Genomic DNA, 19,453 nt, shown 5'->3' with positions numbered 1-19,453 from the left:
TGACTCATTCTGTAAATTGAAACTTGAAGGCTATTTCCTCAATGAACTATTACCAAACTTGACAAGTTAACCCAGCTACAGAACCATATTTTTCTCCCTTGTGGAACCTTCACCCCCAAAATGATTCTACATGTATTATGTGTATATCTGATTGTGTGCCGACCTCTCAAGCTGTATGAGAGCACAGGTCCTATCTGATTTTATTCAGTCTCAGGGCTAGTGTTCAGCCTGGTGCCTGACACGTAGGAGGCATTTAAAAACTACCTGTTAGAAAAATGAATTATCTTTATAACAACTCTATGAAATGAGTTTAGTTGGCTTTTTGTTGTTGCTATTATGTCTTTGGTTTCTTACTGATGACAAGTCTAAGGCTTAAGGATTTAGGTAACTTGCACAAGATTAACAGTCTTCCCCGGTGGACCAGAGTTTGGACTCATCTTTCCTCAACTCCTGCCACAATGCTTCCTAAATTCAGTACATTTCCAATCAAATGTACTGATCCAATGAGTCTCTAGTCTAATTCAAAGTTTGTGTATGCCCCTCTTATGATTGTGCCCACCTGGATTTGGTTTTACATCACTGACTTCAACTCATGGAAAGCTTTTAATACTACCACAGGAGATAAAGGAGGTAACTTAAAAACAAACTTCATCCCTGAAAACTGTGGTTTTTCTGCCAGGGTCTTCCACTAGTACTCAACAGTGAAATATTTTACCATAACTTGATAAACTGTGCTCACTTAAAATCTTAATTATCAAGAGTGCAGTATCAGAACTAGATTGTTTTGAGAATTAATGGGTTAAATTAGAGATCATCATTAGTAAAACTACTAATTCACATTTACCATGTCATAGTCAATCTGCTAAATTTCTGTACACCTAAAAGATAAATTGTTCTTAACCATAATTTCCAAGAAAGGAGTTAAGAAAATACCTATGGATACGAAAAATAAACTATGCCATTTGACTGATTTAGCAACACAATGCACTCGAAGTACACTAAAATGACAAATATTCTAGTTTCACAATATTTGGCATATTCGTTACTTATAAATTACCACTTTTCAAAGGTGGAAAACTCTAGAAAATAATTGGGTTATTATTATAAAAATCCAACTGAATATTAAAACTATAATAAATACCCTTCCTCTCCACATTGGCTCCACCAAAATGCTAGGGCATGTCTCACTATAAATGGAGTATAGCATCAATCACTTTTATTGTCTGCACCAGATACTTAGGTAATTTCTACCATGTATTATTCATGACCATATGTCATTTTGTTGACATTTCCAACACTGCCTTGGTCTTGGGCTTAGAGTCAAAGAAAAGGGGACTCCACCATTGAGTACTTGTTCAATTGCAAGTAATATATAGGAACTTCAAATATATCATTTTATTTAATCCTCACAAAAGCCCATGAGACCAATGTTTCCACATTACAGAAGAAGTAGAGTCAGGAACTTGTTTGGTCAACAAGTGTCCGAATTTACTAACTTCTAGTAAATTGAGGATTTGGGTCTTTTTCAATAATACTGCAGTAGTGTCTGAACCCAGCAGACATCACCAGTGTGGTTTACTCTAGGTCATTTCAGATAATGTCCAGTTTTTTTTGTTTTTTTTTTTTTTAAAGATTTTATTTATTTATTCATAGAGACACAGCTAGAGAGAGAGACAGAGACACAGGCAGAGGGAGAAGCAGGCTCCATGCAGGGAGCCCGATGTGGGACTCGATCCCGGGGTCTCTAGGATCACACCCTGGGCTGCAGGCGGCGCTAAACCGCTGCGCCACTGGGGCTGCCCTAATGTCCAGTTTTTGATCAATACTGATCCAAAGAGCATTTTGACCTTACCAGTTTTAATATTGTTTCTTACAAAGACTCTCTTTCTGAAGGATTTAAGAAAGATAAATATTAATACCATGACTTGTTTAGGAAAATAGTATTTCAAGACAAATTTTAGTCATAGCAAGAAGGTTCTAGCATCTATTTGTCATAGTAAAGTCATCAACAAATTGTTCACGTGCAAGGAAAAATGTCCAATGGCTATCCGACTCTTGAGCATTCTTTAGGAACATGATTCTAAGACATACAGTAAACTGACATCAACATTTGCCTGTCTATTGTTAACCTTTACATAACAAAATCAACTAGGATTATTAACCCAACTTATGCAGAGCTTGTTCATGATCTGAGACGTGAACATGTTGTTAGCCCAGTTCAGCTCAGAAAATCAGCAATTTTATTTGGTAATGCAAATCCTCTGGTTGTATTTGCTTATGTGCTTGTTGGCTTGTTTGCTGTAAGTCTATGATTCATGTTATAATGACAACCTAAGTATGTGATTTAGCTAAGGCCTATAGTGAATTAATAGACTAAATTCACAGAGCGCCATTGTGTCTGGAATTAGGAAATGATTTGCCTTTGCTATTCTTGAAAGAGAGGAAGTAGTTTCAAGATGCAGGTGCAGTGTTTTTCTCACAGAGGGCAAGCTGAAACTGATGTTTAACCACAAGAGGTTTCTGTGAATTTCCATGTAGTTTCTTTGGGATTTTGAAAAGAATGTATTTCCTGATTTAAGAATACATATGATTGAGATGAGGAGGGCAGTATTTGCATACTACCTGAATCTAAATCTAACCCATAATTCTAAAAAAGAAAGAAGAAAGGAAGAGAAGAATGAGGGAGGAAGGAAGAGAAGTATGAAGGAAAGAAGGAAAGTTGGATATATTATTCAAATTTGCTATTATAATTCTGTATGAATGCAATGTCAATGACCTTAAAGTAGCTGTCAAACAGAAATATGTACCTTGTAGGCTCTTATTTTTGAAATCAACGGTACAGTAATACTCATGGTCATTACCATTCATTAAACTCTAGTTATGGGTTGGGTGTTGTCATAGGCACAACTCAGCATTGTGTCATCTGGTCCTTACCACACTTCAAGAATTGGATATGATTATCACACACACTGTACAGATAAGGAACCTGCAGCTTACACAGAGTAGGAGGATTGAGGAAGGTAACAGAACTAGAACTGCAGAGCAAGAAGCCCTCCCAGGTCTGACTCCAGAGTTTATGTCCATTATATGCTTTTCCATTCATTTTATTTCTTTCACTTTTCATTTTTTTAATTTTATTGAGAAAGTCTTCTAAGAAGAAACCATCCTTTGTTTAAACCCTAAGTCTCCAGAGACGAATTTACCAGGGATCATGATTCATTCAAATCTGTTTAAAGCACACACGCACACACACACACACAAAGTATCTCTTCCTGCACATCCTCACAAATCAGATCAAACCCTGTAAGAAACGAGTCATGCTGCAATAATAAGACTCTGGATTTCATTTGTGCATTATTTTACTTATCTAACATGCCTGTGTCTCTCATATTGCTATGACATCTTAGGAAGTAAAGGAATGGATAATGGAAGAGAATATAAACCTGCTTCATCTAAGTTTTACCGTACTCTTTACAATAAACTATTTTGGTAAAATATCATTTGATTGACTTCAAAATGTTACTAATAAAATGAAATATAAAGTTCAAAGAGGTGATTTTTGAAAAAAATTCCCAGCTCACAAGTTCATAAGACTAACACCAAATTTCAAATCAGTCTTGAAATATGCTAAACTGTAGAAAATAAAGTTCATTACATAGGCCAAATCACTATATTCCACAATTCTTTCTAGGACTTTTTTGGCACATAATTTCTAACAGAATCCAAATTATTTCTTTACAGCCATGTAATCAGCTTTACCCAGCCATGTAATCGGCTTTACCCACAGTGAGATATGATCATTTTTTCTATGTAACGATACATACGTATTAGACTTCATGTCTTCTACCATGATAGAATGCACTAGCTTGGACACACCTGTCCACTTTAAACATAAAATTGAGGAAAGCACAACCCCTGTTCCAACAGTTTAATATAAAAAGGAAAGGAAATGCCCAAGTCCCAGGAAACAAAGGGGAAACATAAAGATAGAGGTATAGCTCTCCCCACACCAGGGCAGCGCAGTGCCACTGAGGAGAGACCGCAGCGTAGATCCAGATACAAGCTAAGGCTATGGTGCAGCCCCAGGCTGGAACAGGCCAGGACGCACTCACTTAGCTGTGCTCCACCCATGGCTCTTTAGGTTCTTTACCAAGTTGTGTGCCCAACCACCCTGTGTACTTTTCAATTAGCATCTTCACCTCTGTCAGGGGCTGGTCTCAGACTGCTAGAACTCCTTTGAGAGCTCATTCTACTATGGCTCCCTTCACTCTGATAAGGGGCTCTAAGGTGTGACCTTCCAATCTTCACTTCAGACCTAAGCCAAAGCTTCCTAAGAGGGATTTTGCTTGATACTATGCCTTTGTTTGGCCAAATTCCTTTTCCAGTCCCATCTCTCCAAACCCCTATTTTTCCTGGGATTACTTGCTAATACATTACTTTCACATGAATCTTCATCTCAAAGTCTGCTTCTGAGGACGTCAACCTAAAACATTGAGATCTTACAAGGTAGTAACTGGAACAGAATATTCTGCCTAAAGCCAGTAGCCTAGAATAGGCCTCTCAGTGCAAGAAGCACCACCAGCTTAGACAAACCATAAGGAAGTTCTCTGAATGGAAATAATAAAAAGAAGACTATCACAAGAAAATGAGACCTCCAAAACATGCACACGTGGAATCAGCATTTACATGATTTATGAGGAGCAAGAAGCTTCAAAACATAGTAAGAAGCAAGAAGCCCATTAACATAACAACTAGTCTGGAGCAAGTGAGATGCACAAGGCAATGCAAAACTACAGCAACATTTCTGCATGAATAAGACAGATAACTCTCACAGGAGTGGAGATGGGGGGGTTGTTGGATGATGAGAGAAGTTCACAGTCTAAAAAATTAGAGATCACACAAAGAAGTGGTTTCAACTTGATAAAGCAGGTCTCACTTCAGCAAGTGGAGGACTCAAGAATGTAAAAAAATGGGATCCCTGGGTGGCGCAGCGGTTTGGCGCCTGCCTTTGGCCCAGGGCGCGATCCTGAGGACCCGGGATCGAATCCCACGTCGGGCTCCCGGTGCATGGAGCCTGCTTCTCCCTCTGCCTGTGTCTCTGCCTCTCTCTCTCTCACTGTGTGCCTATCATAAATAAATAAAAAAAAAATTAAAAAAAAAAAAAAAAGAATGTAAAAAAATTATAAAATCTGTTTAAAATGAAGAAAAGAATAAGGAATAGGAGCCCTAATGAAATCACTATAAGAGAGAGCAAATTTGAAGAAGAATGTAATAGAACACTATAAAAGTTATGATGGCAGATTGAACATATGCAGCTTTTATTCACTCCTGCCACATTTGGGAACGAAAAATAACATTTTAATCCGCAAAGATGGAGAGAGCAGCAGAGCAGCCAACAGTGACTGAATTTTGAAACCTGGAAAACAGAACAAGTATAAATGACTTAGGAGACACAAGAAAGATGAATACAAAATTGACAGAAAGATTTTGGAACTGGCAATACTAGTAACTCTAAGACTGTGAGTGAGAGTTTAAAAGGAGCAGTTCGATTTCTATTAGCCCAGCTTTCCTCCTCTTACCTTTCCTAGTCCACTGTTTGGATCAATTATTCCTGCCCCAGAACTTTGGAGGTTTTTTTCTACAGAGGTAAACAAAGATGGTATGGACTGCTAAATGCCAGGCATAATTGTGAGCCTTTGTGGGAGGTTTACCAAGAAGAGGTCAGATTAGTGACCATATAATTACTTAATCTGAATGGGTTGGCTCCCAAAATGCAGTCAGAGCTTTATGATCTAGTAAAACACTATGACAGACTTCTGAGTCTCCAACTTCCATGAGGCAAAATCTAGATACTGGTCACCCTACTGTGATGTGCAAAGCCTCATTTATGCACTAAGATTTTCCAATCAGCTTTGAAATCCTCAGCTCTTAATCATAAATAACTGACCAGGAGAGAGAGCCACAGACAAATTGTCTTGGAATAAACTAACATTTTATAAAGGGAGATGAAAACTTTAAAAATGAATGAATAAATAAAACCATCATTAATATTTCCAGAGATAAATATTTTTGAGCCCATGAAAAAGGATAGACGCCATAAAAATAAAATGGACATTCTGATAACAAATAAAGGAGCTTTTAGAAATTTCTTTTAAATTGTGCTGAAAATGAAACATTCAATAGAAAAGTTAGAAGATAAAATTAAGGAAATATCCTAGAAAAGAAAACAAAAAGAAATGAAAAAAAATGATAAAAATAAGTATAAAGATAAGAAAATGTGAAGAGTATCCCATAAGATATAAAATCAAAAAATTGAAAATACCCAAAGGGAGAAAACATGAAAATTGAAGGGGTGAAATCTTTAACAAAATATTGCAAAAAATATTGCCCCCAAATAAAGGATACATTTCCAGGCTGAAAGAGGCCCAAGATTCTCACAAACACACATCACTGAGGCAATTTAGAACACAGGAAAATAAACAAAAATTTCTACAAACATCTAAAGAAAAGGTCATATATGATATTAATAAAGTGACCATATAGTCTATCATCCGAAGACACTATAAAATTAGATAATTTTAGGGGCACCTGGCTGGCTCAGTCAGTGGAGCACATGACTCTTAATCTCAGGGTTTGAGTCCCACATTGGTTGTAGAGATTACTTGAAAATAAGAAAATCTTAAGAAAAAAATAAAGTTAAATAACTAAAAAATTTCTTGACTGACAAATTAGCTTATTGCTTGTCAATATAAAACAGTTTCATTTAACAGCTAGTTTCAAAAATAAAGTTACTTCTAAGAAAAAGAACATATGTTTATTACATTAAAGCAAAACAAAAATTCTTTATGTGGATTTTCTGGACATTGAATAAATAGGCAGAATGAATATTTTTGGCACTTACTCATTTACAATTAACCATTTTCTTAGTCATCTTTGTCTCTAATAATGTGTCATTTATATTTTTCTAAAGAATGTCTCTTTTTACTATAATCCTAGGATTATAATTATTTTCATATTGACTTCAATCTTCTACATTTTATAGTTAATAAATGCAAAAATGTTGACATATTTTGTTAGTTTTTCTCTGTAGGCCATATTTTTCATTGAAAAACTACTTTCCTTACAGATGATGAAGTATCTGGTAATTTCAGAGCAATTATAATTTTGCCCTATTGCATCATTTTATTCTAGCCCATATATTTTCATTCAGGGTACTCATTCACTTGACAAATATTTTTACAAGATAAAATTCATCAACTAAATTATCTTCATGACTAAATGAAATTTAAATGCTAGAAAACTGAAATGCTTCTCAATATATCCCATTTCCAGTATAGAAAATAAACTATCCAAATAAAACTAGGAACTCCATTGAAAGATTCTTTCCATAAATCAAGATAATCCAAATCAAAATTACAAATTTAAAAAATTAAAACAGCATCTGAGCACTCATCATTTATTTTGTTCAATGTTTCACTTGGTTTTGTAGAATACATATCACTGCCTTCCTATTTTCAAGCTTTATTTTAATTAATTGTAATTGATTAAACAATTCCAAAGCTAAGTTTTTGTGTTCTATTCATTGAGTACATTTGACTAAAATTTTCCAAGAGGCTTTGAATGAATACCAGCACAAGTTAAAGGACTTACTTTCCCCAAAGGTTCATAGAATTGCAGAATATTTAGGATGATTTACAAATGTCTCAAATGCTCAATCTCTTCTGAAATGGAATTAATGAAGAGCAGCAAGGAAAGAGATATGCGTGGCCATACTAATGTCCTCTAAAGAACAATGTTTCCAATCTAATGTTCCATGTACAAAGTCACAATCAAATATGAGGGTAGAATCAAAATTATAGGATCTCAGATAACTTTTTGCATATATTTGTTCTATAAAGCTATTAGAGGATATGTTCTAACAGAAAGAGACAGAGAAAAGGAGAAGGAAGCAGAAAGAGAGACAGAGTCAAGAAAGAGGAAGACATGTTACAGTAGGATGAAAAATACCCCTCCCTACAAAATTATATTTACTTCCTAACCCCTGGAATCTGTAAATATTACCTTATATGGAAAAGCATTCTTGCAGATGTGATTAAGGATCTTGAGGTGCTTTATTCTGGATTACCCAGGTGAACCCTAAATATAATTAATATAATCACATGTATCCTTCTAAGAGGGAAGCAGATTTGACACACACACACAGGAGAAAGCAATGTGATATGGAGCAGTGAGAGACTTAAAGATGCTAGCCTTGAAGACTGGAGTTATGTGGCCACAAGCCAAAGAATGCTGACAGCCAGCAAATGGTAGAAAGGCAAGGAATAGATTCTCCCCTACAGTTTCCATAGAGAACACGGTCTTGTCAACATCTTGATTTCAGGTCAATTAAATTGATTTTATACTCTGGCTTGCAGAACTGGAAGAGAATAAGCCATCAAGTCTGTGGTAACTTGTTACTGCAATCACAAGAAACTAATACTAAAGACATGCAAAAAGTAGGAACAAGAAATCCAAAATGGAGAAGTGATGAGAACCAAAGAAGGACAGACCATAATGACCTTAGAATGATAGCTGTGCAAACAACAAGTAAATACACCAGTTTGTACTGGAACAGAAGGATTCAAAAAGCAGACACCTATTGCCATCACACCTATCTTTTTACCCTGAAGAAGAATGCTTGGATGGGCTCAGCTTCATTTCTTAATTTTGTTTGGCATGTCTCGATCATATGCTAATGAAATTCCTTCTCTCCTCTCCATGCCCAGCTATCTGGGTCACCTGAGGATAGTCATTTCACCTCACAGAATTACTCTGTTTTTATTTACTGTTGAGCAGTCAAGGTAAACCACGTGAACTTAAAGACAGAAAATACAAAACATCCTACTCCCTCTGATAATATCCCTATTAGAAGTTTAGTATCTGGGCCTCAAATTCCCTATGCTTCCTAAGATCCCACCAGGGCTTCTGCTAGTTGACAGACCTGAACCCTTTCAATGAAGAGGTGGCTGGGTCCCTATAAGGAAGGATCCTGGTATGCTGCCCAAAATATATACTGTTATTCCTTCTTACAATGTTTTCTAATAAGACCTATGGCCTTTTTCTGGGGGTAACTGTACATTGGCAAAAAGGAAATAATAAGACCTTTGGGGACTATTGCACACTGGCTCTGGACTATGTATACTAATTCTAGGAGACTCAAAACATGACTGTTTTTTTTAATGAAGGTCAGTGGAGTTTTAACTCAAGTCCATTTCACTGAACACATCATGTGTTTTTTTCCCCAGTTCTAGAATGCATGATTGGAATTGACATATTCAGGGGCAGCCTGGGTGGCTCAGTGGTTTAGCACTGCCTTCAGCCCAGGGCCTGATCCTGGAGACCCGGGATCGAGTCCCATGTCAGGCTCCCTGCATGGAGCCTGTTTCTCCCTCTGCCTGTGTCTCTGTCTCTCTCTCTCTCTCTCTCTGTATCTCTCATGAATAGATAAAAATCTTAAAAAAAAAAAAAAAAAGGAATTGACATATTCAGCAACTGGCAAAATTCCCACATTAGTTCTCTGACCTAGATCAAGAAGAGCTATTCTAGTGGGAAAGGCCAAGTGGAAGCACTAGAATGGCTCTACCTAGGAAAATAGTAAATTAGAGCAATACCATATTCTTGAAGGTATTACAGAGATTAGTGCCACCATCAAAGACTTGAAATATGCAGGAGTGATGATTCTCACCATATCTCCTTTTTGACTCAATTCTTTGGCCTATGCAGAAGAAAGATGGATTTTGGAGAATGACAGTGGACAACTGTAAGCCTAACAAGGTAGTGACTCCGATTTCACCCATAGTATCAGGTGTGGTTTCATTGCTTGAGCAAATTAACACAACCCTATTATGTAGCTAATAAAATGACAAATGCTTTTTTTTCTCAATTTTTGTTAATAAAGACTACAAGACAGAAGCAATTTGCTTTTAGCTGACAAAACCAACAATATACTTTCCCTGCCCTACTTCAGGAGTAAATCCAAACTTCAGCCTTATGTCATAATTTAGTTCATAGAGATCTTGATTGTGTTTTCCTTCCATAAGTATCACATTGGTCCATTACATTGATGACATTACGTTGATCAGACCCAGTGAGCAAAAAAGTAGCAACTATTCTGGACTTATTGGTAAGACATTTGCACGACAGGGTAGAAAATAAATATAATAAAAAATTCAAGGGCCTTATATCTTAGTAAAATTTCTAGAATCCAAAGGTATAGAACATATTTAACTATTCCTTCTAAGATGAAAGGTAAGTTGTTGCATCTGGCTCTTCCTATAGCCAAAAAGAAAGAGACCGAAGGAGGGAGGGAAAAAGGAGGGAAGTATAATGTTTAGTGGGTCTCTTTGGGTTTTGGAAGAAATACTTCTTCATTTGGCTATGCTTCTTTGGCCCATTACTGAGTTACCCAAAGTTGCAAGTTTTGTGTGGGGCCCAAAACAACAGCAGGCTCAGCAATAGATCCAGGCAGCTGTGCAAGTTGCTCTGCCACTTGGACCATATGACCCAGCAGATTCATTGTGCAGTGGCAGTGGCAGTGACAGATTAAAGTGCTAGATGGAGCCTGTGGTAGGCTTGTATAGGAAAATATCATTACAGATCCTTAGAACTTCAGAGAAAAGACCTGACATCCTCTGGAATAACTGCTCTCTTTTTAAGAAATAGCACTTGACCTGCTACACTAGTCCTTAGTAGAGACTGAATGCTTAACCATGGGCGACCAAATTACCATGCAACCTGAGCTGTCCATCATGAACTGGTTATAATCTGACTCATTAAAGTTGAGTGTGCACAGTGGCATTCCATCATCAGATGGAAGTGAGGTATATGAGATGAAGCCCAAACAGTTCGTGAAGGCACAAGTAAACTATATAAAGTGGCCCAAATGCCCATGGTCCCTACTCCAGCTACTCTACATTGTCTCACACAGTCTTCACCTCAGGGGAAGATTCCCTACAATTAGTTGACATAGGAAGAGGAGACTTAGGCCTGATTTGTAGATAGTTCTCTACAATTTGCAGGTATCACCTGTAAGTGGAGAGCCACAGCACTACAGCCCCCTCTAAGACATCCCTGAAGGACAGTGATGAAGGAAAATCCTCCCAGTAGGCAGAACTTCAAGCACTGCACTTGGTTGTTCATTTTGCTTGCTAAGTGAAATGGTCAGATGTGTGTTTATTTACCATTCACAGGTTGTGGCCAATGTTTTGGCTGGATAGTCAGGGAACTGGAAGGAACATGACTGGAAAGTTGGTGATAAGGAAGCCTGAGAAAGAGGTATATGAATAGCCCTCCATGAATGGGCAAAAAGGGGAAGATATTTATGTCCCATGTCCCTTGTTAAAAGATGGCCTTAGCAAATGAAGATTTTAATACTTGCATGAATAGAATAAAATCTGTTCTGTGGACACCAGTCAGCCTTTTTTTACCAATACCCCTGTCATCAACCATCAGGAACCCATATATTTATTAGCAAACTCTCAACGGTGGCAGGAATGAACATTATGCAGGGGTTTAGCAACATGGATTTCTACTCACCAAAACAGACATGACTACAGTCACTGCTGAGCACCCAATCAGCCAGCAGCAGAAACCAACTCTAAGTTACTGGGATGAAATAAATACTAACATTTCCTGGGGTGATCGGCCAGCTACCTGGTGGCAGATTCATTCTATTGGGCAATTTCCATCATAGAAGGGACAGTATTTTGTTCTTACTAGAATAGACACTCTAGGTATGGATTTGCCTTCCCTACATGCAATGTTTTTGCCAAAACTGCTATCCATTAAAGAATGCCTTATCCACTGACATAGTATCCCATACACTGTTGCTTCTGATAAAGGAGCTCATTTCACAGCCAATGAAATATAGCAGTAAGCCTAAGCTCATGAAATTCAGTGGACTTATCATCATTCTCATCATCCTGCAGCAGCTGGCTTGACAGAATGAGAGAAGGGCTTTTTAAAGACTCAGCTACAAATGCCAACTAGGTGAAAATTCCTTTCAGCGCTGGGACAAGGTTCTCCAGAAGACTGTATATGCTCTGAATCAACATCCAATATATGGTTCTATTTCTTCCATAGCAAAGATTCATGATTCTAGCAATCAGGGGGTAGAAATGGAAGGGGTATCACTCACTACTGCCCCTAGTAACCCAATAACAAGATTTTTGTTTCCTGTCCCCCACAACTTTATGTTCTGCTGCACTGGAGGTCTTAGCTTCAGAGAAATGATCCCTTTGAACTGGAAGTTAAGACTACCACCTGACCACTTTGGATTTCTCATGCCTCTAAATCAATAGACAAATAAGAGAATATCTGTGCTAGTTGGAATGACTGATCCTGACTATCCAAAAAACATTGGCTTGCTCCTATACAGTGGAGATAAGGAAAAATATGTCTAGAATACAGGAAATCCCATAGGGTACCACTTAGTATTACTTGAGTAATAGTGGAAAACTACAACAACTCAATCTAGGCAGGACTACTAAAGGGCCAGACCATTCAGGAATGAAGCTTATTAAGGTCATTCTACCAGGTTAAGAACTGTCACTAGCTAAGGTGTTTGCTAAGAGCAATGTGAATAGGGGTAGTGAAAGAAGCTAGATCTAAATACCAGCTACAGAGGCATCTAGGTGGCTCAGTTGGTAAGGTGTCTGCCTTCAGCTCAGGTCATGATCTTGGAGTCCTGGGATCAACCCTTGCATTGGGCTCTCTGCTCAATGAAGAGTCTGCTTCTCCTTCTTCCTCTGAACCTCCCATCTGTTCATGCTCTTGATCTCTCTCTGTCACTCTCAAATGAATACAAATTTTTAAAAATCTTAAAAAAGAAGAAACATTAATCAAACAAATATAAGTGCAAACACATAAAATATTAAATATAACAAAACAGAGCAAAGGAAATTTTAAAGGAAACAAAAAGAAAAGGAAAACAACAGTTATATGTACAAGAGATTTCATATCAATAAGAGGTCAAAAAGGTCACTACCAAATGAACTGTGCTAAGAAAAAAATAACTGTCCATATCGAAATCTATCCCCAGCTAAACAATCATTTAAAAGCTGAAAAAACAAAAACACATTGATACTCAAAAAAAGTGAGCTTTCTCTTTCAGACTCTGATTAAAAGAATTAGTAGAAGAACACTTTTGCAGAAAGGAAACAACCTCTAATAAAAGAGCAAACTGCTAGAAACAACACAGCCAATAAATTCATAATTTGGAAAATAAAATTAGAAAGTCTTAATAAAGACTGTTGGTAAAAATGATTAATTTGAGAGAAGAGGGTTAAGAAAATCAAGCTAGAAATAAAGTGTTAGAATAAATATGGCATAGATTACAGGAGAGGAGATAGATATCATTCTAAAATCTTTGCATTATTTTGGAGAAGGGTAAAAATACTGATTCAGCTCAAACTTTACTGAAGTGGCAGACTATGAAATTTCCCCAAGTAGGGAGAATGAGAAAAGAAATAAGAAACAAGGGATAAAGTAACAACAACAACAAAAAGATGATCATAAGGAAAAATAATGATGGTAGGAATTTATCCAAGCATACAAGGAAACACAGTACATAGTAAATGCAAACGGTTTTCACTGACAAAGCCACAAACCTAGTGGTATATTTTCATATTAAGTATTCAAAAAGTTAAAATTGCATAAGATCTGAACACCACGCTTTAGAGATTTGATAGAACTAATATATACAGACCAACCTACAGGTGCATAGAATATCTGTAGATAATGTATTAGAAATTAAACATTCTTTTTTTTTATTTTTAATTTATTTTTTATTGGTGTTCAATTTACTAACATACAGAATAACCCCCAGTGCCCGTCACCCATTCACTCCCACCCCCCGCCCTCCTCCCCTTCCACCACCCCTAGTTCGTTTCCCAGAGTTAGCAGTCTTTACGTTCTGTCTCCCCTTCTGATATTTCCCACACATTTCTTCCCCCTTCCCTTATATTCCCTTTCACTATTATTTATATTCCCCAAATGAATGAGAACATATAATGTTTGTCCTTCTCCGACTGGCTTACTTCACTCAGCGAAATTAAACATTCTAATAAAAAAGAAAGAAAAGAAAAGAAATTAAGCATTCTTTTCAAGCACACAGAGAATACTTATAAAGCTTAGCCATCTATACAGATAATTTTGGAGCAGTATGAAAGACACTGTTTCTCATTTGCCCAATATAATGTCCAGTATAGTTTCCTATGAACAAAACCTGCTCTTGTGTTCAGGTGGTAAAAAAAGCTCCCTTGATCTGCAGTAGGGGTTGCTTCTCCACAGCTCCAGGGAATGAATAACGATCAACTCGAACCAATTGCTTTATAACTGCACATTCCTGGTTTACAGTTATGCAAATGATTTTCTTATTTTCATCCAGCAATTGTATTTTTAAGGATACTCTTGAGTTTCTGAGTGGACAATCATATGGAAGTGGAGGGGTTTTCAGGATATCTTGTCTGTAGGGTTCCCAGATAGCAAATTGCAATATCAAGAGATTTGCAGTCTAGCTCTAGCTGTCCCCACACAGCTGTGGAATTATAAGCAAATCAGTTTTCTTCTCTCCAAATTATATTTCCTTCTCTTCAAAATCAACAAAAAGTTTTCTTCACTTCAAAATTAGAAAGTGAGCGGGCGCAGCCCTGTTTCTTTAACATGGGATCATACGACTTCTATTCATCTTCAAATGAGACATCACTCTGCTGTGTCATATTTAATGTGTTTTCTTCTGTTTTCCAAGGTTTTATAAAATGCTTAAAATATTTATCCATCCTCTTTTAGGATCTAGAGTTGCCCATACATTTGCAGAGTCAGAAAATAGACTATTCCCAAAGCTATGCCGGATTATGTAAACTTCACCAAGTTGCTTAAACCTTATTTACCTTTACTTTCTTCCTACTGTTATGGAAGCTATTGCCTTAAAAATGTGTAAAGATAGCACTAAGCCAAAACTTGGGAACCTAGTCTGTTTGTGAATAGGAAGTGAGGGCCTTAAAAGAAAAGGGAATAAGTAGAAAACAGGTGTTTCTGTCTTCCTACTATAGCTGATGGCTCCTTCTTTCATTTCTTCTAGTTGAATTCAATATACAAGGTAATGTTTGGGGCAGCCCCGGTGGCGCAGTGGCTTAGTGCCGCCTGCAGCCTGGAGTGTGATCCTGGAGACCCGGATCGGGCTTCCTGCATGGAGCCTGCTTCTCGCTCTGCCTGTGTCTCTGCCTCTCTCTCACTCTCTCTGAATGAATAAATAAATACGTCTTAAAAAAAAAAAAAGGTAATGTTTGGCACAAATACTAGAATCATAAAATATGTCCCACAGTCCCATAGCCTAGATGTTAAGACTAGTGTTAGATATGACCTTAGAAAAATTACAAAAGACATGACATATTTATATCAAAGTGGCACCATCTCCATTCCTTATGAAAACAGTAATAATGCTTCATATTGCTATAGATGCAAAGTTCAGATTCTAAAACACTCTTAAAGGCAATTTGGAAAAGAATGTCTGTTTGCTTCTGCTTGTAGATGCATCAATTTTCTCTGGTAGGATAGTCAAGAAACTGGTAACATTGATTACCCAGCTGAGAAAGGTGACTGATACAAAGACTTTCAACTTTTTTTTTTTTTTTTTTTTTGCTTTTTCAAGTCCTGAACCATATAACTATATTATTAAGAACATTTATCCTTCTGAGATTTCTCCAAATATATGGAGTTTGATTTTTAGGAATATGCTTAAAATGATTTTAGATTGATAGGGGGGGGGATAGACTTTCATTGAGAAATGAGTATAGTGATATTAAAGTCATTAATCTCCTATTATATGTTGGCTACTTTGTTAGGAGGTTTATGTGCTTTCTTATTTAATCCTCATCACAAAACTTGGGGTAGGTGATATTTTCCCCATTGTACAAATGAAGGTATTAAGACTTATTATGGATAAGTAGTTTATCTGAGATCTCATAGCTAGTAAATAGCTAGTATAATCCGTTGCTATAAAATCCAGGCAGTCTTCTAGTTAAAAACAAGTTAGTAGGCATTTCCCAATCTGAGCCCTTTTTTGGTTTTTAATTCATTTATAAACTCTAGTTAATTATTTTATAATCATTCATTTCCCCTTCAAGTTAGCATTAGAAAAATTAGTGTCAGTGATTGTGGTCCTGCAGGGACATCTCTAGATGGGTCTAGAAAGATACAGGCTTCCGGGAGGTGCTCCCAAGATTAACCTTAGACACCAGAGAATAACCCAACAATGAGAAGATCACTTTCTCCCCAGTTTCATGTTCTATCTAAGATTAATTATTTGATCTATAAACTTGAAATGCACTTAAGGAATGGACGTATAAGTTTCTAGTAGGCCATGGGGATTGGTGAGACACACGGTAGAAAACAATCATTGATTGATCCGGTTTATCTCATTATTGTACATTTTTCAGAAACTTGCCTAATTCATGACCCTACTTTTATAAAAACATAAATATATAGTCAGTGCTGACACATAAAAATTAGAAGGAGGAAAAGAGATTTCCCAGACAGCACTGACCTGTGTGCTACATTGTTCTAATTTCAGAACTGGGAATTAGTCCAGCAGACCCCCACCATGGCTAAAAAACACTCTGGCCTCTTGCCTCATTCACCCCAGGTGAGAAGGATGCGCTGAGACCTAGTCCTGGGGAAAAAATAGAGTCAGTTTGTGTTGTTTCCTCATGAAATCAGTTAGGAATGCCAATAAGGACACTTTTAGAATAATCCAGGCAAACTAGAACCTAGTATAGAACAATGGCAACAGGGATGGACAGACAAGGAGACAAATTGTGCAAGTTTAGAAGGTGACATTTGTTGGCTCTGAGTCATCATAAGATGTGAAGACTGAGGTGAGAAAAGAGTCATAAACCTTGCCTGGTTTCCTAGTTGAATGACTTAGGTGATTGACACCATCCATGGAGACTCTGAGGGAGAAGCTGAGGTTTGGGGCAGTTATTTTTGCCTTTCATTTGGTTTCACTTGTGCTTGTTTGCTTTTTATTCTGGTGAGTTAGAAGGTGGTTAGAGTGAGATGATTAATTGATTTCATTTCAACAACAAGCCCTAACTAACCAGCTTCTTGTTTCCCTTTGGTTTCTGCCCAAGTCTTTGTGGTTTTTAAAAAGACACAAAGAGACTCAAAGCACCCAGGAGATAGAAATCCTGAATACTTGTAGCCAAAAGTGTTCTGAGGCTAGATGTCACAAACCTGTACCCTGTAAACTGACTCCAGCCCTCATGGCATTCTACACCTTGGAAATTAGTTGCCAAAGGTTTAAAAATGGAGACATTTCATTTAAAAAGATAGATACTTGTTTCTATATTTGTGAAATTTTTGGTCCAGATTCCCATTTGACACTAGGAGTTAAAGCTGACCTTTCAAAACAGGGCATTTGTGCTTCCTTGTATCACTATCTCCTCCATACCAGCTTCAGTTTGCACATCCCCTGCTGGCTTCCCTGGGTTCTGTTCTATTTTAAATCCTCTGCCTTAGGCCAAAAGCTTTGACTCGCTCTGAAATCCCTTCCCCTCTGTAAATATTATTCCGCACTCCTACCCAAGACTTGTTTGTGATAACTGCTCCTAAGGACCAACTAAAGGAAGAAAAACATTTTCTTCTTAATTATAGGTTGGATATTATTCTACTTCCATTCACTGGATTCTGGATCATTACCAAATTGTTTTGTACTTCCATGGCACCCAAAACCCTCCCTTCACTTTTAGCCACCAGTAGGCCTTGATTAACAGTGCCCACCGCAAAAGAGACTTGGTTAAGAAAGATGTAGAACAAGTACCATCCGGTTGTTAAGTGCCTGGAGCCCTGGATGTGGACCAGTCCTCACTCTGAAAGGACCTCTTATTATCTAGCTCTTTCCTACCATATGCTAATTTTCTAAATACCTGGACCTAACCTGCCAGATTAAATACCTGAGTCTATCCATCCATTCCAAACACTTGATTCCAATCTCAGGATGTGTTCTTGCTATCTACTATCTCTCAGTGCCCTCTTTCCCCTCTCAAAACACCAGACATTGAACTCACATTTGTCTCAGTGAGTCAAAAAAAAAAAAAAAAAAAAAAGATGGGGTGTGGGTTGTAGCATATTTATATATTGACCAAGGAGTCCCAGTGAAAACCTCTGTTATAATTAGTTGCTCTTACTGCTGGAAATCTGTCTAATCTCTTGGGTGTGTTGGGATAGAAAGTATTGGACCCCTGATACCCAACCACGGTGACTCTGCCCTCTCCCTAGGACCACTCATATATATCACATCCATCCCTCATGAATTTCCCATCATGCCACTGCTATTTGCTTCTTAAGCCCAAGAATCACTTCTTTCTCACCAATAGCCCTAGAGAGCTGACCAATGTCCTATCTTCTATTCATTCTGACTTTGAGTGTGTGAGGATAAGCCAGCTGGAAGTTTGAGAAACCTCCACTTAGATTTAAACAATTAATTTGGTCATGGGTAAATTTGCTTTTCATTTATTCAACATGGAGCATCCAATATGTGCCAGGTGTTATGAGTGCAGAAATGAGTAGGACATAGTGACTAACCTAGAAGAACAGGCAAAAGTAATTAGTCATGTAATTCAGTGTGGTAAATGTTCTCATAGAGCCATGATCACAATTTTATGGTATATTAGGAGGCACAAATGAGGAGCACCTAACTTCTGGAATAGTGTTTCTCATACTTTATTGTGCTTCCAAGTCACCAGAGATCTCATTAAAATGAAGAGTCTGGGTCAGCATGTCTTGAATGGGACTGAGAATCTGCATTTCTAACAAGCCCCTGAGTAACAGCACTGATGCTGGTTTGTGAACTAGACTTTGAGTAGCAAAGTCCTACAGAGCCAGGCAATACTTTCAGGAAGAGATGGTGTTAAAGAATGAATATAGTACTTACCCAGTAAAATAAAATAAAAGTGGTATAGGGAAAGAAACAACATAGTTTGAAAATCATAAAAGGGTTTTCTAGTGACTTAATAATTAACATACATAATGTTAGAACTAAGTTCTCTATTGAAATTAATGGTATTCAAAACATTTGGATTGGCTTAAATGTTTTAGATATAGTCTCCACCACTGCCTGAATGTGATATAAGAACCCACTGAAGCTGACACCCCAAGTTCTTCAGGGATAGCACCGGTGCCCTAGTTACTAATCAGTCAGTGTCTGGCCAATAGTTCAGGAGGGCACAGAATTCAACTCTAAATGTTGCCATATGTGCTTCAAGTGGATCTTTCTTATGAAGTGTGGTTAAGGGACCTCGAAGAATAGTGCACTGGGGCTTCACTGGACTTACAGACACATTTCCTGTCTGCTTCTGTAATAAGTATCTAACAAGTGTCCAAATATGTCACAGACTATCCTCTGAATCATGTTCTT

This window comes from Canis lupus, chromosome 4, assembly GCF_003254725.2.
Source record: "Canis lupus dingo isolate Sandy chromosome 4, ASM325472v2, whole genome shotgun sequence".
Lineage (NCBI taxonomy): Eukaryota > Metazoa > Chordata > Mammalia > Carnivora > Canidae > Canis > Canis lupus.
Note: the sequence above shows the minus strand (reverse complement) of the source record.